Source organism: Amblyraja radiata, chromosome 17 (genome assembly GCF_010909765.2).
Source record: "Amblyraja radiata isolate CabotCenter1 chromosome 17, sAmbRad1.1.pri, whole genome shotgun sequence".
Taxonomy (NCBI): domain Eukaryota; kingdom Metazoa; phylum Chordata; class Chondrichthyes; order Rajiformes; family Rajidae; genus Amblyraja; species Amblyraja radiata.
Genome location: NC_045972.1, coordinates 30567902 through 30592453, shown reverse-complemented (window position 1 = coordinate 30592453; position 24552 = coordinate 30567902). Strand labels below are relative to the sequence as shown.

The following is a 24552-nucleotide window of genomic DNA, read 5'->3' as shown; positions in this document are numbered from 1 at the left end:
TCAGTATTCAATACCTCTGATACTGAAGTAATCAAAGGAAGCAGACAGTGAGGCAATCACTGTTACAGATTACTCTTTCGGAGCAAATAAAACAGGGAATATTACCATTTCCCCACCTAATATGCTTTTCAAGGGAAGGGGCTAGGTAGATTTATCTCTTTTGCAAGTGTTGTCCACTGAAAAACTGCTAACATCCATACACTATTGCTAATAGTCTATCTCCTCCCCGAACTGGTTCCATCTGCTCACCACCCCTCCTAATCTGGTTCCTCTTATCTCTTATCACCCTTATTTATCTGCAGCCTCATGGGTCCCTACATCACCCATGGGTCCCTACATCACCCATCTCTGACTCTACCTTCCCTCCCCATCTTGCTCCATCTGCTACTTTTTTCTCTCTCGTCTCTACCTATCACCCACCAGCCACTGTCTCCCAAATCTACCACACCCTTCCCCAAGCTAGTTCTACTTATTGCCCACCAGCCCCTGCCTCACTCCTCCCTCTCACCACTTTAAACTGACCAGGTTTATAATGTTCACATGTACCAAGGTAAAATGAAAAGCTTTGTTTTGCATGCTATCCGATCAAATCAGATAATGCTATACCTCAATACATTTAAGCCAAACTCATGTACAGTAGGTAGCGGAAAGATACAGGGTGTAGAATATAATTCTCAGCATTGTAGAGCACCAGCTCCATGGACAAAGTCCAATATTCTCAGTGGGGTAAAGTAGAACGTAATAATAGAGATGAAATCGCTGTTCCTTTGCCAGGTGGTGCATGCTTTCAAGCTTCTATATCTTTTGCCTGACAGGAGTGGGGAGGAGGAAAAATTACCAGGGTGAGACAAGTCTTTAATTATGTTGGTTGCTTTTCCAAGACAGCGTGAGGTATAGATGAGGTAATTGGTGGAGAGTTTAGTCTATGTGATGGACTGGGCTACATCCATAACTCTCTGCAATTTCTTGCGGTCTTGGACGGAGCTGTTCCCAAACCAAGTTGTGATGCAACCTGACGGTGCTTTTTATGGTGCATCTGTAGAGGTTTTTTTTACAATAATTGGAGACATGCCAAATTTCCTTAGACTCATTCCTCAGCGCATCTCCCCTCCCCTGCAGTGTTAGACGGTGTTGAACTGAAAGCAGCAGGAATTAACTGGATGGGAATGATTGTTACAATTAGCAGATGGATCAAGCACCAGGAGGCACAGATTTTTAAATTTTGGCTGAAAAAAGGGAATTTTACAGAAATCTGTTGTGCTGAGTAGTTAGGACTAAATTGTTCTACCGGGAGTCAGTCATGCCTCCATGGGCAGAATGGTAGACTTCTATGCTATAACAATTCTCTTTATATATTTCTTTCGTTTTCTGATAGGTGTACTTGCGCGTCCTAAGATGGTACTTATTTTTTATTGGGGAGGCTATTACCAGTAGTTGGCCCAAAACCATAATTGGTGAAAGTTTCCACATATCTAATCCAACCTGCATTTCACTTTCCCAAAACCAACATCTGCTTACTTTTCACAAGCTGCAGATGCCATGAGGAAAGAAAGAGTTGCTCCATGCACATTTCCAGAACATATCAAAGCAGTCACTTAATTCTTGAAACTTAGAAACAGTTACACAGAAAAAGCAGCTGTCAAATTGCCCACATATCACTCCTACAAGCTGGAATAATGACTGCATAATCTGTTTTGTTTTATATAAAATTATTTTGAAGAAGAAATATTAGTCAGAATACCAGGAATAATTCCCCATCTTTTCATTTCAGCAGTAGATCTATTATTATACTCAGCATGAGATTTCAAACCCAGAATCTACCAATACAAATATAAGAATGCTAGCAGTTGAGACAAATGTAATTTTAAAACCACCTCTCACCATATCTAGTAACTAGAACGTAGCCAGAAGATGGACATAGAATAAGTAGGCGGTGATGACTGTACATCTTTCCGCACTTTCACTTTTCCAGTCACTAATCACGACACAGAAGTGTACCAATATGGAGAAAAGTGTAGAAGGATTTGAACTTGGTATAACACAGGAAAAAAAATGTACATTGCAGACATGGCACAAAGCAGGAAAACCAGAGCACAAACTAAGAATGTAGCAGCTTTTGAAAACTTCCATTGGCCAAGCTACAAAAAAAATATGTGTGGGTGCACTCAGCATGTTGGGAAGTGCACCGGAATGCATGAAGTCAGTATAATTGAGTGCAGAGGTATCCAGCACAGCTTGGTGCACAGCATTCAGAGAACTCGGAAACCTTACTTTCGAGCTTGGATCTGGCATCCAACTCCATTAACACATTATTGGAACCAAGCATAATGCAGTTTCTGAAGGCTGGCAGATCAGCTTCCTTACCAACATGAGCAGAAGCCATCTCTTGTTTGAGTTCTGCAATGTAAGCACACACTGCTCCCATCTTAGCATTGCAAAATACAAAAGTATGATGTTACAGCAGTTCATCAATCTATCCTTAAAAGTGTACCTAGCATTGCTGGGGGACTGCTCTGGGGAAAGATAGTGCTATTATGGAGCACAAAACCTTTGTCCTCTCTAAAGCACATACTCCTGTTGCTGTTCCAGTTGTTGCCAATCGGACTGCTGATAACTATTTCCACCAAGGAAGCAACATTATTGAACCTGCTAACAGAATGGAGCTGACCATTCAGTTGAAATGTCAGTCAAAGAATATATTGCAGATGGCGACAAAAACTCGCAAGTTTGAAAGTAGTTGCAGAAAGGTGTAAGGTGGACTGGAAGCTAAGGTCCTGAATTTGGCGAAGGCAGATTTCAGTATTTGGGCGGCACAGTGGCGTAGCGGTAGAGCTATTGCCTTACAGTGCCAGATATCCGGGTTCGATCCTGACTATGGATGCTTTCTGTATGGAGTTTGTACATACTCTCCGTGACCAGGGTGGGTTTTCTACGAGATCTTCGGTTTGCTCCCACACTCCAAAGACTTACAGATTTGTAGGTTAATTGGCTTGGTATAAATGTACAATTGTCCCTAGTACGTGTAGGGTAGTGTTAATATGCGGGGATCGCTGATTGGCACTGACTTTGTGGGCCAGAGGGCCTGTTTCCACCCTGTATCTCTGAACTAAACTAAACAAGACGGTGCCTAGTAAATCTAGACTGAGAGCTAATGCATACTTGAATGCATACATCTAACAAATAGGAGTCATTCAAAAGCAAAATTGTGAGAGGCCCATTGCGCTCATGTTAAAGGTAGAACAGCAAGTCCAAGGAACACTAGATGCCAAAGGACATTGAGTGGATAAAGAGAAAAAAAAGGAAACATGTGACAGGTATAGAAATTGAAAACGGAGAAATCTGTCAAGAGTATAGAAAGCCTCGAGGTTGGTGGGTGGATGGATTCTAAAAACAAAATTAGGAGGGAAATGGATTTATGAAACATCACTGATAGACATGGTTAAGAAAAATCTCCCAAAATTACAAGAATACTAAATGTAAGGAGCTAACCAGGGAAAGATTAGGATCTTTTAGGAACCAAAGGGCCAATCTGTTCGTGGAACCAAAGGATGTGGGTGAAGACTGAAATGAATACATCTCACCTATATTCACTAGGAGAAAGACATTGTGTTTTGGGAAATTAGGCAGAAGGGTGGTGAATTCTACAATGTTAGGAAGGTGGTCCTTGGAGACTTTGCATCTGGATAAACATCACGGCCTGAATAGGTGCAGCCAATGCTGGTATGAGATTAATGATCAATTGTATTTTGTATGTGTTGTTACTGAAATTTGGTTATTTTCTTCCACTACCTTTAGAAATGGACATGAAAGTATAGAACAGTAAGAAGAAATCAAACTGCATCCAAATTGTAAGTAGTTGTTCCCTTTAAAATACAGCATATTCATTGTTCCTGTTAATGAATGAGGAAAATAATCAAGGTTGTCTTCAAAACCTCTTTGAGAAAAGGTGTAACATTCATTCCTGACATTCCCAAGTCCATGACAGCTCAAAAGTAGACAAAGCACAAGATTGCAACAGGATCATACATGGACTCAGAAGATGCCACCTTTCAAACCGCCCACTTGCCTGCTCTGCCAAACATCTCCTGCCTCAATCTGTTTTTACTTTTTTTGTTGTTTTCTTTTGTCCTGTTTTAGTTAAATTTTAGTTTATTAGGTTGTCTATGTGTGTGGTGGTGGGGGGGGGGGGGGGGGTGAAACATGCTTTTTGTCTCTTCCTTCGGGGGAATGCGACTTTTTCTTCTTGTATCCCCTTTTCTGCCTCCGTCTGCGCTGAGGCCTAATGGCAGAGCTGGCGGCCTCCAACTGCGACCGACCTAGAGGCTCCGGAGGCAGAGCCAGTCAGGACTTACCAACGCGAGGCTGGCCGACTTCGGGCTGAGGCGGCGTTCCGGTGGCGGTGGCCCGTCTTCGGGGCTCGGGGCTGAGGCGGCGTTCCGGCGGCGGCGACCTGAATTCGGGGCTGAGGCGGCGTTCCGGTGGCGGCAACCTGAATTCAGGGCTCGGCCGCGGGCCCAGTGGACGACATCGTCGGGAGCTCGCAGGTCACAGGTTGGTGACCTGTTTTTCCGGAGCTCCCGCAACTACAGCTGCGTCAGCTGGACTGGAGGGCGGCATCTTCGGCAGCTACGACCACCCCGGGCCACGGAGCTTGAACCGGCCCATTCGCGGAGCACGGTTGAGCTGCGGGACTTACTCACCATCATCCGGCAGGGTCACAACAACGGAAGCCTGGATCGCCTCAGCGCAGAGGGAGAACAAGGAGGGAAGAGACAGAGACTTTAAGACTTTTGCCTCCATCACAGTGAGGAGGTGCCTGGTGAACTCGCTGTGATGGATGTTAATTTGTGTTTATTGTGTGTTTTGTTATTTATTATTATATGTATGACTGCAGGCACAAAATTTCGTTCAGACCGAAAGGTCTGAATGACAATAAAGGAATCTAATCTAATCTAGTAGACACAAGGCCAACACAAAAAGTTATATTTGCAATTTCCAGGAATTTTACTCTTTATATTCCTTTTAAAGGAATCGCTTATACATTATAATTTATGTCTAGTGCTTTCACTTTCAGATAATCGATAGGTGAGTTAGCAATTCTGAATGCATGAAATCACCCTGAATTTGACATCTGTCAATAAATATAGGGATTTAGTTGTCATTTTTCAGATCAAAAACTGTTCCAAATTACAACACGGGAGCTAAAAAGGATAGTTAGAGGGGTGAAGTGAGCTTTTAAAATGTTCTTAAAGGTGGTGTTTTTTTGGAGCAATAATTCACGCTATCAAGGTCATGAACATAATGGACCTCCCTATGGACGAACACAATGCGGAGTTGCCTGGATCAAAGAGTCCAAGTTCTGTCTAGGACAAATTAACTGTCCTTGGGCAGATAGGAAAGTTACAGTTGGCTTAACACCACGGTAAGAACAGAAAATTGGCTTGAGTACATGGGTGGGCACCACTGACCAGAAAGTTAACCATTGAAGTGAAGTCGAGTTTATTGTCATATGCTCAAGTACAGTGAAAGAAAAATATTTAAAAAAAGATATTTGTGCAAATAGCAATTAGAAACCAAGTCCTACGTAGTGCAAGAGATGGCTGTAGTGCTCCATTGCCGAGGTGGATTAGGGCTGTGAAGGTCAGTTCAAGAATCCTATGGTTGTAGGAAATGAACTGTACCCGAACTTGGTGGTGTGGGACTTCAAATTTCTGTACCTCCTGCTCATCTGTAGCAGTGAAAAGAGGACATGGCCTGAATGTCGGAGATCCTTGATGATAGATGTCTCATCTTCTCTGCAGCCACTTGCGTTCCTGTGCTTTGGAAAGATGCTTTGGAAAGAACAGTTGACTGATCTTCAGTTAATTTTGCTGATCTTTAATCTATTTTCCAGCAGGGCAGCAGATTGTAATGGATATAAATGTAATCATGTTATTTTACAAAAACAATAGTCATCCATGGCACTCTAAATGATAAACTGTTGACAGTAGCCCATTATAAAGATTTCATGCTGGGTAAAAGAGCTGCTCCTTCACTTGTTAAACCAACATATTGTCATAGAATTTGATACTGGCAACGATATATTTCAGTTAATATGATTTGAGGCCATTCTGTTTCTTTTCTACTTCTGTTGTAATCTACATCATAATGTAGATTATCTTAGTCCTCGTGCCCTCGCCTTATTCCCAGAGTTACACTGTAGTGCAAGATGAGATGTCCACACATCAACAAGCAACTGGTTTGTGCAAAAGCCTTGAAAGCAGCATCTGTCCTTGCAGACATTTGGAATTTGAAGCAATTATAGAATGCATCATGGTAGTGGAATTCTTCTTACAACAGGAGAAACAAACTAGCAATTAACCCACTGCATTAAAAACATAAACAATGTAATAAACAATGTAGATATATTAATCAATTAAGACAGGTTCCTGGATTAACTCAGTGGGTCAGGCAACATCTCTGAAGAAAATGGATAGGTGATGTTTTGGGTTGGGTGATGGGGGTGGGGGGGATTGAAAGCAAAAAAAGACCAGGACAGATCAGGGCGGCCTCGGGCACGGTGGTTCCTTGTTAGGCCAGTTGTTGGCTATGGACGGTGTAATTTGCTACCAGGGGCGCCGCACGATTGGCAGCCCCACCAACAGTCTCTTTGTTTATTCGACTTTTTAATTTTTTTTAGTGTGTTAAAGGTTTGTGTAAATGTTCTCCGGTTTGTTTTATGTGGGGGGGGGGGGAACAGGGTCGGGGGAACTATTATTTTTTTTTTTTTTTTCTTACCTTGCTGGAGATGCGATTAATTTTCGGATCGTATTCTACAGTCGCTCTGCGGCCTACCTTCGATGGAGCTTGGACTGACCTTGGGCCCCACCGCGGGGCGTGGACTTACATCAGAGTCGATCCTACGCCTGGGATCACTCCAACAGCAGCCTGCGGACTTTACATCGGGAGCTCGCAGTCTCGGGAGAGGCCGTGGATGTCAATAGCTCCAACCACGCGGAAGGTTCGACCAGCCCCGACGTGGAGTTTGATCGTCCGGCGCGGGAGAGCTGACATCCCCCCAATACCGGACTGATGGCCTCGACGCAGAGGGCCTGCTGCCGGCTACAGGAGTCAAGATCATCCCGTCAACGGAGGGCTCGAGACCTCCGAGAGCAAAGGGAAGAGATTAAACTTTTTTTCGCCTTCCATCACAGTGAGGAATGTGGAGGAGTCACTGTGATGGATGTTTATGTTAAAATATGTTTTGTGTGTTCCGTTGCTTTTTATTTGTATGACTGACTTGGCAAATGAGATTTCTCATATGTTGCAAAACATACTTGGCTAATAAAGTATTATTACGATTGTGATATATCGTTGTGATCTGTGGAACTGGCTAAATTACCTAAAAGTAGAGAATTCAAAGTTCACACTGCTAATTTGGCCTGGTCTTTTCTTGGTTTCAGTTTGTCCCTCCCTCCCCTCCTTCCCCCCCCCCCCCCACCTCACACCCCCTCCTCACAATCAGTTTGAAGAGGGCCCCAACCCAAAACGTCACCCATCCATTTTCTCCAGTGATCATGCTGCCTGATCCGCAAAGTTACTCCAGCGTTTTGTGTCTATCGTTGCAGTCTATGCATCTGAAATTCCATTTTATTACATTAGGTTCATGGATTGTGGCTTTCCCCTCCTGAATTCAGTAATCATAAGATATGCACCAGTTTCTCGTTTTCACCCAAGAAACAGCTAACAATGGCCTGTTTCCTTTATCAATGTTACTCTTTTGCCTGTCTTTCATTCATTGTTCTTTATCTCTCCACATCATCGTCTATATCTCTCGTTTCCCTTTTCCCTGACTAGTCTGAAGAGTGGTCTCGACCCAAATAATCACCCATTCCTTCTCTCTGGAGATGCTGCCTGTCCCGCTGAGTTTTTTACTCCAGCTTTTTGTGTCTAGCCTTGCCAATTCGTACTGATTGTGGTCTGTCGATCGGGATGTCGAGAATCCAGTTACATAGAAATGAGCAGAGACCCCGTTCTGAGCTTGGTTAGTTTGAAGGGGATGATGGCGTTGAGTGCTGAGCTGTAGTCAATGAACAACAGCCTGGCATATTTTGCTTTTGCCGGAAATTTTATTTTGGTCTTGCCGATTTCTGTCTAATAACATTGTTCTCATTTTCCTGAGGCTTTTTCTCTCCATTATCGATGCTTCACAGATCCAAGTTGGTGTTTGCTTCATATGCAATGAGGTCTTATGAAGAGAACACATGATAAATGAGCAGTTAATTTGTTGTTATTTGTAGGATTTTGACCATAACATTAGAGTACAAGCTGTTGTTCTGCAGCTGGCTAAACAATTAAGGTATTAGATTATAGTTGCTTCCAAAGTGTGGCATCTCTAACAATATAACATCTCCAGATAATACACTGAAGTGTAGTACAGTAAACCCTTGTTTAACGGTCCCCATTATAACAGATTTTGGTTATAGCGGTTGAACCCCCTTGACTTGCACCATATTCGCGGCTGCTTAGAGCGCAGGCTACTGAGGGCCCCAGCCAGACTCTCAAGGTGCACTTCCTTCCACCGCTGCTTCTTTCTCTTTGTCCGCACGATCACCGACGCGTCCTCCTTGCGTTGCTCTGCCTTCCCCTCTGCTGCCGCCTCCTCGTCCAATTTTTGGGAGTCATCGACATACTCCACCTTGGAAGCGGCAGCACGTGAGAGGGGAGAGAGCCCCTCTGTGACCAAGCGCATCTTATCATTGGTAGTGGCCTGAGGAATACACTGTCCCAGGGGCGACAACATGGGCTGCAACAACAGCCACGTGAACTGGTGTAGAATAACTCACTGGTGCAGACCACCTTAGTTTTAAGGTGAAATGATGCTAAGTGCTGGAGTAACTCAGCAGACTGGATCAGTCTAAAGAAGGGTCCTGACGTCACCTACCAATGTTTTCCAGCGATGCTGCCTGACCCGCTGAATTAGTCCAGCACTTTGTGTCCTTTTGTGTATTAACCATCATCTGCAGTTCGTTGTTTCAACTACATACAATGATAATACCTTACTTGGTTATAACGGACAATCGGCAATACCAGACACCATTCCCTCCCCACCATGGTCCGTTATAACAAGAGTTTACTGTTTGTATTGCATAGTCAAATTTTGGATTCAGGCCTGCACTTTGTGAATCATCAAAATAATGTGCTATTACAGAGCCAACACTAAATTGGTTTCAACATTTTCCACTTACCAAGGCATAAATGGCTTCTGAGCATCTGCCTCATTTTTGGAGCAAGCCTGTGTACCTGTTGAATTGCTCTTAATGTTTAGCAGGAGCATTCTGTCAAATGACGCTTGTTACCATAGTTACAAGGCAGTCTGGCTTCTAAAGTGAATTTGTGTTACAGAATGCTTTTCACCACTGGGTAAAAGAAAAACAGTCTACTGGCAGGAGTCAAGGTGTTGGAGGGAAGATATTAACATGGATATGTTGGCTGAATGGCAGAAGGCAAAGAGTGGGAATAAAGGGGGCTTTTTCTTGTTGGGCGCTAGTAACTGGTGGTGTTCCGCAAGGGGCCGGGGCCGCTACACTTCACGTTGTATATCAATGATTTGGATGAGGGAATTGAAGGCTTTGTGAATTTATGAATTTGATCATGCGCAGCACCAAAGGAGAAGATCTGTGGCTGTTGGAGTTGATCCTCAGAGCCCTAGTGCATTGCTGGATGAGTTCCTCTGTGCCGGGTTGGAGACACAAACAACTTTAGTTGTTGCAGCTTTGATCTTCCCTCATGTCAGAGTGGGAATTGTTATTAATGATTCACAATGGTGAACTGAGCTCTCAACCTTTATGTCCAATAACTCTAGACCACATTTAGGCATGGGTGAATAACTAACAGTAATAACAGTTATCATTTGCATCATGTAATTGCCAGCAAATGGGAATCGCCAACTTTCAACTAAATTCCCAACCATCTGCACCCAGAGAGTGTCTAATAGCCAGAAACGTATCTGGACGTGCAATGTAAATACTGTCACTACTAGAGCAGGTTGGGGATTGGGGATCCTGGGGCATACGACTCAATTCCTAGCTTCCCAAAGCCTTTCATTCACTGACATACATCCATCACTTATGTGTGCAGAACGGTTAAATACTTTACTCTTGCCGAAATGAGAGCATTCCACAATGTTTGAATCTTAACACCAAGCAGGTAAAAGCAGCCTACATGATCAGCATCTAAATTCACCACCCTAATCACTCATTCCTTCCACCACCAGCATGACTGCAATGCATATATTTCACAAAATGTATTTCTGCAAGCTGCCAAGTCACTTCCCAAACCCTCATCTGTCAACACTTAGAAGAATAAGGACAGTAAATGCAAAGGAATGCATCGCTTTCTTGATTCCCCACCAAACTGCATAACCTTATATGTTTTAAATATATTACCATTCCTTCATTGTCACTGGGTCAAAATCCTGGGACTCCTATACAACAGCATTGTGAGAGTACCATCATTACAAGGACTTCAGCATTGGTGCGTCACCACCAACTTGTGCTTAAACATAATAGCTAATGTTGTATTTACCTATAATGCCCATATCATGAATTTATGACAAATAACTGTGGTTTTGTGTTACTTGACATGAGTTGCGGTGTTTTGTAAAAGGTTGGAGTCAAGAACATTTTAATGTTGGATTAACAAGCTAACTTGTTTATTAAACTGCCCTTTTCTGGGGGTGAAGGTAGACAAAAGTGCTGGAGAAACTCAGCGGGTGAGGCAGCATCTATGGAGCGACGTTTCGGGTCGAGACCGTTCTTCAGACTGATGTGGGGGTGGGGAGAAGGAAGGAAGAGGCAGAGACAGTGGGAGAGCTGGGAAGGGAGGGGGAAGGAGGGAGAAAGCAAGGACTACCTGATATTGGAGAAGTCAATGTTCATACCGCTGGGGTGTAAACTAGTTTCCCATGCAATGTCAGCTGCCTGCTAGGATTGATCACATGCAGGTTCACATTCTGTTTGCAGAACAACAGCAAGGGTGAGATTCTTAAACAGACCCAGATGGTGAAAACGTCTGGTCTTTTAAGTTTAAAAGACAATGACATGGAAAGTAAATAGATTCATGCTGAGCAGAAATTTGTGAGCATTGCTGAAATTGACCAGAGAGAAACTGCAATTGCAGTAGAGGCAAAAGGCTTGTAATGGAATATATATATGTGTGTGTGTATATATATATATCACATAGTACTAATGGTAAATCTGCAGTTTAGTGTATATTCACCCTCCTCACTATTACAGTTCCAGCTGTCAGTATTGGGGTGTATTTCCAATTGTTTCATTGCATTATGTCCTACCTGAAAATCATCCCAACATCCGACCATCCTTCAGGTGCATTGCTCTCTCAACTTTAACAGTGGCAGATACAATAGTGGCATTTAAGAGACTTTTAGACTGGCATATGGATATGCAGGGAGTAGAGGGATATAAATGATGTGCAGGCAGATAAGAGTTGGGCTTGGCATTGTGTTCCACAGACATTGTGAGGGCCTGTTCCTGCGCTGTACAGTTCTGTGTAAAAACAAGAACTGCATATAATAAACAAATGGACAGAAAGTGCTGGAATAACTCAGCAGGTCAGGGAGCATCTCTGGAAAACATGGGAAGGTAATGTTTCAGATCTCCACCCAAAATCCTACATCCATATTCTCCAGAGATGCTGCCTAACCTGCTGCGTTACTCCCAACACATTCTGAACTGTTCTATGTGTCTAGACCTGTGCTTGCCCACAATTTCCAATGCATGTTTTTAGGTGTTACTCTATTAAATAAAATGCCATCCATTACTGGAGCAGCCTTTTTTCTCACCTGTAATATTTCTGTAACTGATGAAAATGTATTTAAATCAATGAAAAAATACTCAACATTTAATGTTTCCTATGTTTTTTTTCCCGGGCTTGTTTTGAATTTATTCTTGAGATTCATCTTCAGTTTCTGGAGACTGCTAAACAATTCTGGAGGGTTATCAATCCTAGTTGCAATACGCATGCTTGGTATTTTCCCTCTTTTCTCTCGGGTCAAGCATCTTCTCCCTTTTTCTGCTTTTCTTTGTTTTATTTTGCTCTGTATGGTGTTTGGCGATAATCTGTAGTATGCACGATTGTTTAGAGGGTAGTGGCATCTTTACAGCCATAACAACTGTTGATCATATTATCAGAATATGTTCACACACATACATTCCAAGGTGTGCAAATATTGATAACGATTCAGAATCCTGACTGATAACTGGGAGGCCAATTGCAGCTCCACAGCTGCTACACTGATGGAGAATCTTTGTGTATTGAAATTTCATATTTGGGGCCTTCAAGGAAAAACAATTTAATAAATGAACTCATTATGTGGGGCTAGAAATTTTTTTAAATTATTATTATTTTTGGTTTTAATTACATGAAACATAATGTGAAGGAAGGAACTGCAGATGCTGGTTTAAACCGACGATAGACAGAAAAAGCTGTAGTAACTCAGCGGGTCAGACAGCATCTCTGGAGAAAAGGAATATTTTTGCAACCAGATTACATTTACTGCTGGTAAAATGGAATTGTTGCAACAATCACATTAAATTTCACAATAGTGTTGAATAAAGGAAAACTGAAAAATGCTCTAGATATTATCCTGTACAGGTTGTCCAGAATAATCCAGCATAGAGCAACATCTCAAATTTCCAACTGCTTTGGACAATTGATGTGAAAATAATATTTAACTTTTCCACTTGGTTATTTGCCTATGTGATAACTATATTTGGCAATATCCAGATGTGGTTACATAATGCTATAAATATGATTAATTACAGTTCTGATTGGTAAATTAAAAATGCATAATGGATATCATCTTTCAGCAAATAAACACAATCATATGCAAGTGCAGTGTACCTTTTTATACATTGCTTAGTAAAATTGTAACTGAAATTAATCTGCCGTTGCAAAGTCACCTGTGTCTTATGAGTACTTAACTTGGTTACATGCATTGTAATTGTGTGCCTGTCATGATGGGTTTCTTTGCAAGTGCATAGCTCAGCAAGGCTTTGGATGTGTACATTAATATTTAACTGTAAGGTGTCCTTGAGTGTTCTGAAAGGTGCCCATAAATAAAATTTATAATTATTATTTCAGGTGTCTAGGGACTTCCCAGAAAATGACCCATAAGTAAGAATGATAGTTATAAACAATAGGAGCCAAATGTGCACCCTGTAATCCAGCACATGGAATTTCACTTCCATACGCAAGTCCTTGGCTTCCACTTCATAAACTGCTTAAGATACTGAGCACATACTCTATTCCATACTTGGAATGATCAATGATGTTGAGGAGTGATTACAATTAATTAGTTTGCTCAGTCAAGATATAATCTGTGAGATTGCCAGGTTCAGCAGTTTATGGCTAATACTTAAAGCCCATCTGGAATGACACGTCTGAAACTATTCTTATTACTGGCCATCATTAAATAACTGATAGATATGTTACTCCGGATAAAATTAACTTTGATTTAAATTTTGTTTGAATTCCCAGTTTATTTACTTTATATTTTCTAATTAGATGTATTTTTGTTTCATTTTGATAATTTGATGTTTGGCGACTAGATGTTACAGTAACCAAAATATTGATAATGATGCATTTACCCACCACTTCTGGTTGATGCCAACAGAATTAACTGAATATGAGCATGTCATTTAACTCAGCTGTGGAATGAATTGTCCAGTGCTTCCAATTTGCAATATGTAATTCAAATGCTTGGCACCCTTGTGTGAGTAATGATATTACAATGTTGTGGACAGTAACAGATATTTAGCTATGTGCTAGGATATTCTTGTTGGTCTCTCCTACCAGCTAATCGGTACTTTCAAGGTCTTGGGGAATACAAAATCAATGTTACACATGCCCCTATTTGCGTTGCAGATCACACACAAAAAACAACAACATTGAGAACGAAGGCCAGGTATGGGGTGTGAGAATGGAAAGGAAGCCAGTTGTTGATGTCCAGAGTACTTGGGCTGGAGTTACTTTGGTCATGGACTAGAACCTGGGTTCTGGTTCATGTGTTCAGGGATTTTAGACTGGGAGGTGTATTTCATTTGCTGGACAATTGTGCCCTGAAGATGGGATTCAGCCATCAGAGGATCAGGGCCTTTGGAATGGGGTACTTCTGTCCTTGATGGCAGAAGTGAAAATTTCCATTGAAGCATTTGCCCTTTGTAGCTTTTCACATCTCATAGATTTCTCAAATGCTGAGAGGCCACTTTAAAACCATCCAATTCTTCTGTTCGGAAGATGCGAGGAGGAAAAACAGATATCAGAATGGTCTAAGCCCATGATTATAAATGCTTTTTGTTGATTACAACCAAGTCTATGAGCTCAACATGGCCTACCCTGAGTCTGCTGCTGGAATGGAAAAGTAGAAATGACCAGGAGCAGCCATGATGTGTACCAGGTTAACAAATTAGACCCTAAAAATACAAATACAAGTTGTGGCAGAGTTTGCCAATTCTGAATTGCCCACTTCAGCAGTACAAATTAAATTTTTGTGAGGTATAAACATGCTTAACGAAATGAGACTATCATTGAATGGATGGCTAATGTTGACCATCAATGCAACATCATTAAACCTTTCCTTTATTACAGGTACCAGATCTTAAGTGTGCTTCTCCATATACTCACGTCCACATCAACTTTGCAGTTTCATCATCTTCATATTAGGATAGCTTGCTGGACCCTATTTGGGACATGTGGAACCTTTCTTCTGCAGGAATGTGAGGTGGGAAGTTTGTTCCCATGGAGATGCAAGAAACTGCAGATTCTGCCCTCGGCATCTTCCCCTTCACTCTATCTAATGTACTTGAGTTTGACCTGATATTATTTATGTATAGTATATCAGATCTGTTCGCATAGCATGCAAACTAAAGATTCTCACTGTACCTTGGTACACATAACAATAATGAAGCTAAATCTAAACCTAAGAAATATGCTGGATCTTGAGCAAAAGTGCTGGAGGAACTAAGAGGGCTAAGCAGCATCTGTGGAGGGAATGGATAGACAATATTTCAGGTTGTGGCTCTTCCTCAAACTGATTGGAGTGGGGGAGAAAACTGGAAAAGAGAGGTGGGGCCAAGACAAAGCCAGGCAAGTGATAGGTGGATACAGGTGAGGGTGTGGAGGGGGCTGGGTAGGAAGGATTGATTGGGAGATAGGTGGAGGAAGGAAAAGGAAACAAAAGGGCATCAGAAATGCTGTTTGTGGTATATATTAACGATTTGGATGAGAATGTACAAGGCATCGTAGACAGTGAAGAAGGTTATCTAGAATTGCGGTACGGTCTTGTTCAGCTGGAAAAGTGAGTTGTGGAATGGTGAATGGAGTTTAATGTGGATATGTTAGTGGTGTTGCATTTTGGAAAGTCAAACCAGGGCAAGACCTTCAAGGTAAATGGTAAGGATCTGGCGAGTGTCGTAGAACAGAGAGTACATCTAGGAGTACATTTACATATTTAGCTGAATGTGGCTTCACAGGTAGATGGGGTGCTAAATAAGTTTTTTGGTACATTGCCTTCATCAGTCAGGGTACTGAGTATAGTTGGGACACTATGTTCCAGTTGTATCTCTATCTTTAACACTCTCTCCGTTTTGTGATCTCACTGACTCCACAGTTACCTTTACTACACCAAGTCCCACCCTGCCTCTTGCAAGAATATCATTCCTTAATTTCTCCATCTGTGCTACATTTGCTCCCTCGATGTGACTTTCCTATCCAGGACATCCAGGGTGCCCTTTCTTCAGTAAATGTGGTTTGCCCCCTGCAGTTGTGGATGGGGTCCTCACCCGCATCTTCTCTTTATCCACCAGTTCTGCTTTCACTCCCCCACCGCACAGATGGAACAAGGATAGAGTTCATCTGATCCTCTCCTTTCACCCCATCCATCTTCCATATCCGCCTCCTTCAACGTGATCCCATTAGCAGTCACATCTTCCCATCCAGGTCTCTTTCCGTTTCCTGAAACATCACTCCCTTTGCAACTCCTTGGTTTACTCATCCGTTCCCTCTCAACCTTTCTCCCCCCCCCCCCCCCCCCCCCCCCCCCTCTTCTGGTTTCCATAGAGACCTCTCCCTCCTTAGTTCACTCATCCTTTCCCACTCAACCTGCCCACTCAGCTTGTCTGCTGCATTCGCTACTTTCCTTCTTTACATTGTCGAACTAGGTGTAGATTAGGTGACCGTTTTGCGAAACACTTGCCCACCAAGGCCTGCTGGAACTCCTGGATGCAAAACATTTTAACACCCCTTCCCATTCCAAAACAACCTTTCTGTCCTTGGCCTCTTATATTGCTAGGGTGAGACCAGGTGAAAACTGGAGGAACAGTACCTCGTACTCCATTAGAGTAGCTTAAAACCCAATTTCAAATAATACCCACCCTTTCCTGTGTCCAATCCCTTCCCTGGTGCACATACATTTCTCCCAACATCTATCCCCCACCCCCCAGTCACCCTGTGCTTTCCCCTCCCTCGTACACTCATCTCTCACTCTCAAGTCCCCCATTTCCCATTCATTCCCCTCTCTTCCCCTCCCACCGACATCCCTCCCTACAGCTTTGCTTTTCACTCCTCTTCACTCCTTATCTTCTTCTTCTATGTAGTTTTTTTTGGCGGTTGGCAAACAACTTTTTAGTGCATTACCGCCACCAACTGGTATGGAGTGTGGATCAAATAACATTATAACCATATAACAATTACAGCACGGAAACAGGCCATCTCGACCATTCTAGTCCGTGCTGAACACATAATCTCCCCTAGTCCCATATACCTGCGCTCAGACCATAACCCTCCATTCCTTTCCCATCCATATAACTATCCAATTTATTTTTAAATGATAAAAACGAACCTGTCTCCACCACCTTCACTGGAAGCTCATTCCACACAGCTACCACTCTCTGAGTAAAGAAGTTACCCCTCATGTTACCCCTAAACTTCAGTCCCTTAATTCTCAAGTCATGTCCCCTTGTTTGAATCTTCCCTACTCTCAGTGGGAAAAGCTTTTCCACGTCAACTCTGTCTATCCCTCTCATCATTTTAAAAACCTCTATCAAGTCCCCCCTTAACCTTCTGCACTCCAAAGAATAAAGCCCCAACCTGTTCAACCTTTCTCTGTAACTTAGTTGCTGAAACCCAGGCAACATTCTAGTAAATCTCCTCTGTACTCTCTCTATTTTGTTGACATCCTTCCTATAATTAGGCGACCAAAATTGTACACCATACTCCAGAATTGGCCTCACCAATGCCTTGTACAATTTTAACATTACATCCCAACTTCTATACTCAATGCTCTGATTTATAAAGGCCAGCACACCAAAAGCTTTCTTTACCACCCTATCTACATGAGATTCCACTTTCAGGGAACTGTGCACAGTTATTCCCAGATCCCTCTGTTCACCTACATTCTTCAATTCCCTACCATTTACCATGTACGTCCTATTTTGATTTGTCCTGCCAAGATGTAGCACCTCACACTTATCAGCATTAAACTCCATCTGCCATCTTTCAGACCACTCTTCCAACTGGCATAAATCTCTCTGTAGACTTTGAAACTCTACTTCATTACCCGCAACCCCACCTATCTTAGTATCATCTGCATACTTACTAATCCAATTTACCACACCATCGTCCAGATCATTGATGTACATGACAAACAACAGTGGACCCAACACAGATCCCTGTGGCACCCCACTCGTCACTGGCCTCCAACCTGACAAACAACCATCCACCATTACTCTCTGGCATCTCCCATTCAGCCACTGTTGAATCCATCTTGCTACTCCACCATTAATACCCAACCATTGAACCTTCTTAACCAACCTTCCATGAGGAACCTTGTCAAAGGCCTTACTGAAGTCCATATACACAACATCCACTGCTTTACCCTCATCAATTTCCCGAGTAACATCTTCAAAAAATTCAAGAAGATTAGTTAAACATGACCTTCCAGGCACAAATCCATGTTGACTGTTCCTAATCAGACCCTGTTTATCCAGATGCTTATATATATTATCTCTAAGTATTCTTTCCATTAATTTGCCCACCACTAACGTCAAACTAACAGGTCTATAATTGCTAGGTTTACTCTTAGACCCCTTTTTAAACAATGGAACAACATGCGCAGTACGCCAATCCTCCGGCACTATTTCCGTTTCTAATGACATTTGAAATATTTCTGCCATAGCCCCTGCTATTTCTACACTAACTTCCCTCAATGTCCTAGGGAATATCCTGTCCGGACCTGGAGACTTATCCACTTTTATATTTCTCAAAAGTGTCAGTACTTCCTCTTCTTTGATCCTCATAGTTTCCATAGCTACTCTACTTGTTTCCCTTACCTCACATAATTCAATATCCTTCTCCTTGGTGAATACCGAAGAAAATAAACTGTTCAATATCTCCCCCATCTCTTTTGGCTCTGCAGATAGTTGGCCACTCTGACTCTCTAATGAACCAATTTTATCCCTCGTTATCCTTTTGCTATTAATATAGCGGTAGAAACCCTTCGGATTTACTTTTACCTTACTTGCCAAAGCAACCTCATATCTTCTTTTAGCTTTTCTAATTTCTTTCTTAAGATTCTTTTTACATTCTTTATACTCCTCAAGCACCTCATTTACTCCATGCTGCCTATAACTATTGTAGATCTCCCTCTTTTTCCGAACCAAGTGTCCAATTTCCCTTGAAAACCATGGCTCTTTACAATTTTTACGATTTCCTTTCAACCGAACAGGGACATAAAGATTCTGTACTCTTAAAATTTCACCTTTAAATGTACTCCATTTCTCTTCCACATCTTTCCCATAAAACAAACTGTCCCAATTTACTCCTTTTAAATCCTTTCGCATCTCCTCAAAGTTAGCCTTTCTCCAATCAAAAATCTCAACCCTAGGTCCAGTTTTGTCCCTCTCCATAATTATATTGAAACTAATGGTATTGTGATCACTGGACCCGAACTGTTCCCAAACGCATACCTCTGCCACCTGACCCATCTCATTTCCTAACAGGAGGTCCAGTACTGCCCCTTCTCTAGTAGGTACTTCTATGTATTGTTGCAAAAAACTATCCTGCACACATTTTACAAACTCCAACCCATCCAGCCCATTTACAGAATGTGTATCCCAGTCTATGTGTGGAAAATTGAAATCTCCCACAATCACTACCTTGTGCTTACTACTAATATCTGCAATCTCCTTACATATTTGCTCTTCCAATTCTCGCTCCCCATTTGGCGGTCTATAATACACCCCTATAAGTGTTGCTACCCCTTTCCCATTTCTCAGTTCCACCCAAATAGCCTCCCTAGACGAGCCCTCTAATCTATCCTGCCAAAGCACTGCTGTAATATCTTCCCTGATAAGCAATGCAACACCTCCACCTCTTGCCCCTCCAATTCTATCACACCTGAAGCAACGAAATCCTGGAATATTTAGTTTCCAATCACAGCCCTCCTGCAACCATGTTTCACTGATCGCCACAACATCATACTTCCAGGTGTCAATCCAGGCTCTAAGTTCATCCACTTTTCTTACAATGCTCCTAGCATTAAAATATACACATTTAAGAAACCCACCCTCTCTTATTCTCTGATTATTTTATTTTTCTTCTCTCTCCCCTACATTTTGGGTCAGAGTGCTACCATTCTCTGCCCCCTGCTTCACACACTGACTGCTAGCTTTCCCAATTTGAGTCCCTCCCCCCAACCATACTAGTTTAAAGTCTCCCCAGTAGCCTTTGCAAATCTCCCCGCCAGGATATTGGTCCCCCTTGAGTTCAAGTGCAACCCGTCCTTTCTGTACAGGTCGCACCTTCCCCAAAAGAGGTCCCAATGATCCAGAAACTTGAATCCATACCCACTGCACCAGTCCCTCATCCACGCATTTATCCTCCACCTCGCTCCATTATAACTTATATACTAATAACCTATATCTTTCCGAACAAATTGGTTACCCTGAGAAAAAGCAATAGGATTTGATAGCACTTATATGAATTCTTTTGTAAAATATCTATTAAATCAAATTGTACTTTTTCTTTTCTGAATCGTTCACTCATTTGTCTTCTTTCTTCCTCATACCTCTCACAATGTATAATGACATGCTCTATTGTCTCTTCTTGCCCACAGTATTCACATCTGCCTGTATTATGCTTGCCTATTATAAAAAGTGTACTGTTCAGACCAGTGTGTCCAAATCTGATTCTTGAAATTACTGTCTCCTCTTTTCTGTTTTTTCCTGCACATCTCATTTCTCCCACTTTCCTCTGGACTCTGTAGAACTACCGTCCTTTCCACTCTTCCTCCCATTGCTTTTGCCATCTTTCCTTCAGTCTTTGCTTAATAATGTCTTTGATTTCAGTTTTACCTATGTTAATACTTAAATCAATCTTACTTCTTTTTGTTACCTCTTTTGCTACCTTATCTGCCATTTTGTTTCCTCTAATGCCAATGTGTGCTGGTACCCATAAAAATATGACTGTAAGCCCCATCATTTGAATTCTGAATAGTGTTTGTTGTATTTCAATCAAAATGTCTGGTCTACTGTCTGAATGGCTGTGCTGTAAACTCTTTATTGCTAAACTTGAATCTGAACAAATAACTGTCCTTAAAGGCCTGGTATCCTCGACCCACTGTACCGCTAACAATATTGCAATCATTTCACCTGTGTATACTGGGACCTCATTATTGATCCTCTTCCCTACTTTGATGTGAAATTCTGGTACAATAAATGCTACTCCTACTTTATCTACTGAATCTTTTGATGCATCTGTATAAATTTGGACAAAGCTGTAGTATCTGTCAATGTATTCCTGTATGATGAATGAATTATACATACGTTGTTTATCCTTGTTTTTGTTTTTCTGTTCTAATATTGTAAAGTCTACTGTTGCATCTGGAAGTATCCAAGGTGGAATTGAAGGTAATGGAACCGTTGGAACCACATTTAATTGTGCTATGCTGATTTGTAATGCTCTCTGGGTCACTGTCCATCCAAACCTTTTTGTTTCCCTTCTCTCCTTTTCCCAGCATGGTTTGACAGTAAAGCGGCCTTTTCACGGGGCGAGTTGACGCAAGATGTCACCAGAGTGAAGAGGTCGTGGTCCAGCACAAGTCTCACACGATATAACGGCAGTAGATAAAGAGTTCCCACGGTACTCGGCATTTCTGCTATTTGTGCGAGTGAACTTGTCCGTTTCCCGAGCTTTCCCGTTAAATCTTGAATGAACATCGTGAACTACACGTGACACAAATGATGTAACTTTTTTTTTCACACACTATATATATCCTCCCTTGGTTGAATTGGCTCATTTGGAGACATATTTTACTGTGTATGTGGGAGACACAGATGGACTGAGCACAGTACCTCGGTCTTACTGTGTGTGGGAGAGGGGGAGAAAGAGACGTACACTCACAGAGGCAGAGTCTCTCAGCCTGTGTAAGAGGGAGGGAGAGAGAGAGAGAGGCACACACAAGGTGGATGTGAAATCTCACCTGCCTGTTTCAGTGACAGACACCCGCCGTCAGTAAATGAAGACACCCCCATCTGTCTCCCCCTCCTCTCCCTCGACTCCCCCACCTTTCTCTCCCAACTCCAGTCCCGTCCCGACCCCCTGGGAAACTGAATAGAGCAACAGTCAACTGCTGCCTGTGCGCTGATATGACAATAAAGGCTACTTTACTTTACTGAGTTAAAGAGTTCCCACGGTAGACTGTAAAACTGGGACCCTGGTTCTGGACTCCCCCAACACCGGAACCCTTCTTCAGACAGCCTAATCGGAATTGAGTCTTAAAGGGCCTTTTCACGGGGCGAGTTGACGCAAGATGTCACCAGAGTGAAGAGGTCGTGGTCCAGCACGAGTCTCGCACGATATAACGGCAGTAGACAAAGAGTTCCCACGGTACTCGGCATTTATGTTATTCGTGCGAGTGACTTGGCCGTTTCCCGAGCTGTCGCGTTAAATCTTGAATGAACATCGTGAACTACACGTGACACAAATGATGTAACTTTTTTTTTCACACACTATATATATCCTCCCTTGGTTGAATCGGCTCATTTGGAGACATGCCTTTACGAAATAATTTCGAGTACAGGATGTTGGGTTTTTTCATTGACGCGCTGCATGCAGCTGCCCACTATGTGCATCGAAAACGCTTGCTTGAAGGCAGAAGGGAGAGATTAATTAAAAAGAGAATTAAGAGGAAGTCTCAAGCATTACAAGTGAGAATTGCCTGCCCTCATGCATAATTCTTTTTATGGCTCTTTTTTTTTTTTAGAGACATGATTCAAACTTCAAACACAGAGGGTGTAAAAGCTGTCTGCGACTTTTTTACTTTGCAGCTGCAGGGCAGACAGACAGACTTATAAGAGAAGTTTAAGTTAACTGCAAACACAGCACTTTTACATCAATAGCAATGTATGTTTTTAAATCTTGGATAGCATTAAATGGTTCTCCTCTTGATGAACTTATATATCGTTATATAAACTCACATGAGCACTCGGGAAACTCGGCAGCCTTCGTCTCCAGCAGGTTCCTTTTTCTCTCCCTGTTTCTATAATCCTCTCTGGATTTATCGTAGAGAATCTCGTTAAATTGGAACCATTCTACAAGTTCCCCCTCTTGTTCCCTGGTGAAGTTATATGACTTTACCTTCTGCCATCTTCCCTTTACATAAGCGTCTGTAGAGGCTATTCCTACAACGGCTACTGGGGAGGCAATCTGAATTGCACCTTGCTCACCATCTCCCTGCTCCAAGGAGCCCACAGGCAGTGTTATCTGTGGCATCTCCTGTTGCCTCTCCACCTGTCTCTCTTGCTGCGTCTCCTCCTCATTCTCCTGCATGGCAAAAACATCTCTGACCCGCTTTACCCCCTTCCTTTGAGATTTTCTGGGAGCCATCTCTGCAAGTGTTCCTGTTAAAAAGATTATCCAACAATGACAATTAGGTGGGACGTCCTCGAAGGACACATGTTCCCATGTGTCCTTTTGAGACCACCTTTTTTAGTCACCCTCTGTCCCCTCTGTCCAGCTTCCGGGTTTACCGTTCGCAGAAGTTCCCACGCGCTATATCTCTAAAATCTGAAGTTATGTAATGTCTAAAGGAACTGCAGACGCTGGTTAATGCTGGTTAATATGCACAGAAGGACACATAATGTTGGTGTAACTCAGCAGGTAAGTCAGATCTGGGAAGAAAAGCATAAAAAGCTGGAGTAAGTCAGCGGGTCAGGCATCATCTCTGGAGAAAAAGAATAGGTGACGATTCGAATCGGAGCCCTTCTTCAGACATCCTAATCGGAATTGAGTCTGAAGATGTGTCTCGTCCCGAAACATCAGCTTTTTTTCTCCAGAGATGCTGCTTGACTCGCTGAGTTACTCCAGCTTTTTGTGTCTGTCTTCGGTTTAAACCAGCATGTGCAGTTCACTCCTTAATTACACGGGTCTCTGCACAACATTGATTGGTAGCGTTCCGGACCCCTGGACACGAGGACTCCGACCTGTATCTCTCAAAGAAGTACATGTGAAAAATATCTCACGGACCATAAAAATGCGTAACCTTTCAGTAAAGTCCCTTTTAAAGTCCCTTTTAAAGATTATAGTTATTTTCTTGAATCTCATTAACATAACTCATGAATAAGTTGATGTCCATATGCGGATGTAAATCTTTATTTTTATTTATTTTTTAAATTCAATCCCACTGAAGATAATTTTTAATCACCTTCTGTCCCCTCTGTCCAGCTTCCGGGTTCACCGTTCGCAGGATTTCCCACGGTACCCGCAAGAGTTATTACGGATATCGCACTGGCCACTACGTTCATATAATGTTGCAATACTCAACCACAAGTGTACAAGTCACTCTTGGAGAAATTCAAACTTTCTTGAATTTTCTCCCGAGTGACCAAGTTACACGATGACCTGCCATTAGCGCTACAGTGGTCCACGGTGGTCCACGAATGCCGTACTGTTATCGCACGAGGTTCCCACGATGTTAAACTCCGGTTAACTCTTGCGTCAAGTCGCCCCGTGAAAAGGCCGCTTTACTTGTGCTGGGTGTTCTTGACTGTGGCCCTGTAGGTTAATCCAGTAATTCAATGAAAGCTGTATCCTTCTCATCTCTAGAGGCATCTCCCCCATTTCAACCTGTAATGCTGCTGTTGGAGTTGTTTTTATTGCACCTGTACATATTCTCAATGCCTCTCCTTATCTTAAACTCATTTGTGCACCTTTACACCTCTAGTGCTTGTCACTTACTCCATCCATCTGCCAATCAAACCCCATCCCTGCCTTCTTCCACCCATCACTTGCCTGGCTTTGTTCTATCCCCACCTCTCTTTTCCAGCTTTTTTCTCCTGACTTCAATCAGGCTGAGGAAGGGTCCTGATCCAAAACGTCCGTCCATTCCCTCCGCAGATGCTGCTTCATGAGTGATAGCGAAGAAAGATGGGGATAACTGCACCTAAAAAATACACTTTGTCCAGATAATGCTCTGGATGTATTAATCAAGGCTTT

At 42.5% G+C, this 24552-nt stretch overlaps 1 protein-coding gene across 2 annotated transcripts in view; it reads left to right on the top strand.

Annotated features, from left to right (window-relative positions):
- st3gal2 (ST3 beta-galactoside alpha-2,3-sialyltransferase 2) overlaps positions 1 to 24552 on the top strand; it is a 134169-nt gene that overhangs the window by 47977 nt on the left and 61640 nt on the right. The window contains exon 2 of one of the 2 annotated variants that reach the window (XM_033036004.1): positions 3796 to 3848. The exons of the other annotated variant lie outside the window; for it this stretch is intronic. The gene's annotated coding sequence lies outside the window, so the exon portion shown is untranslated. The remainder of the gene's footprint in view (positions 1 to 3795; positions 3849 to 24552) is intronic. 2 annotated transcript variants of the gene reach the window in all.